A 1,467-nucleotide genomic window follows, 5' to 3' on the forward strand; every position below is an offset into this window, starting at 1 on the left:
AGATTTTTAATTTTCGGAGACTTTTCTTCTCTACAGAATTAAGAGAAACTCTATGCATAAGGCTGGCTGTGACTCTGTGTTAAAGGTGTACAAGCATGCAGATTTTAAACACAAGTATGCATATTGATATGAGTGCAGCATGAATGGAAATGTGTGTGTGAAGGCACCAGAAGAAACAGCAGAACAAGTGTTAAAAGAATGGCCTATATTGACAGTGAATACCAATGATCCCAGGACACTGCTCCCTTTACTGTTCTTCGATAGACAATCCTGTTCAGTTTAACTCTACAGAGTGTGGGCTCCTCACAAGCCTCTGCTCTTCTTATTATTCACTAGAATGAAAAGGGCCTTTCCTGAAACCCAAACCCTCTTTCCTCCTCTGTTCACAGCTCCCCTCTGCTGTCTTCCCTTAACTATGGCAAAGGGATCAATGGCTACAAAGAGTAGAAAGTAATCTAGGACAGTAGCCAGAAAGAAAATGGAAGGCAAATCCAAATCCCAAATTAGCAGGACCAAGCAATTACTATGGCATCATCCTTTTGCTTCAGTCTGGCTACGTCTGCCTCCATACACTTCAGGCAACTCTCTTGATCATTTTCTATTTCTTTATTTTGAGTTCCCAAGGCTATAGTCTGCCTTTCTGCTGTAGTAACAGGAAAATAAATGGTATTTGTGATGTGCCATACAGACTGTAGAGTCTTCTGCAGACAAGTTGTCTATGCTACAGAGCATGGGTCTTTGCGGCTTGAGAGAAACAAGTTATTTCTCAGTTTTACTGCCGTAAACTATATCTCTGGTTATCAACACAGGCTGTGTTTTAATTGTTCTGATGGTTGGACACACCCATTTCCACTCATACTTCCCTCATACCAGCCAATTTTCCTGTTGCAAGTCTCTGGAAGCTGACTGAGTTTACTGAGGAGTCAGAGGAATACCAGAGCCAGAGCAAACAAGGAGACATTTTGGCTGGAAGTAGAGGACGGCAGAGAGAAAGAGGTACAGGGATTACATTTTCAGCAGAAGCAAGAGGTTACATCTGCTCAGCCATTTTTTCAATAGTTTCTAACTTTCAGCAAATGTCTTTGTATTTATAGCTAGAAACACTCACTGCCCTGAGAGAAGAACACTGATCTGGGGCACCTCTATATAGCAATTCCTTCTGTCTCACCCACCTGTGCTACTTTATGTAAACAGGTTCTGTTTGAAGAAGTTGGTGAGGAAGTCAACTACTCTGGGCATTTATGTTTGCAAAATATTATACCAACAAGCAGAATACATCCAGTAAAGTTTCTTTGCTTTTATTGAGGACTGACCACAGACGCTCCTTAAGTGTATTTCAGAGCAATAGAACATGCTTGCCAAGGCTGTATTTGCAGCTTCTTTCTGCTTGCAGTCCTTCACTTTCGTTTCCCCATTTCATGCTGTTACACTGTTCCAAAGCCGTAACCAGGAAACTCCTCTACCCAC

Source organism: Cygnus atratus, chromosome 1, assembly GCF_013377495.2.
Source record: "Cygnus atratus isolate AKBS03 ecotype Queensland, Australia chromosome 1, CAtr_DNAZoo_HiC_assembly, whole genome shotgun sequence".
Lineage (NCBI taxonomy): Eukaryota > Metazoa > Chordata > Aves > Anseriformes > Anatidae > Cygnus > Cygnus atratus.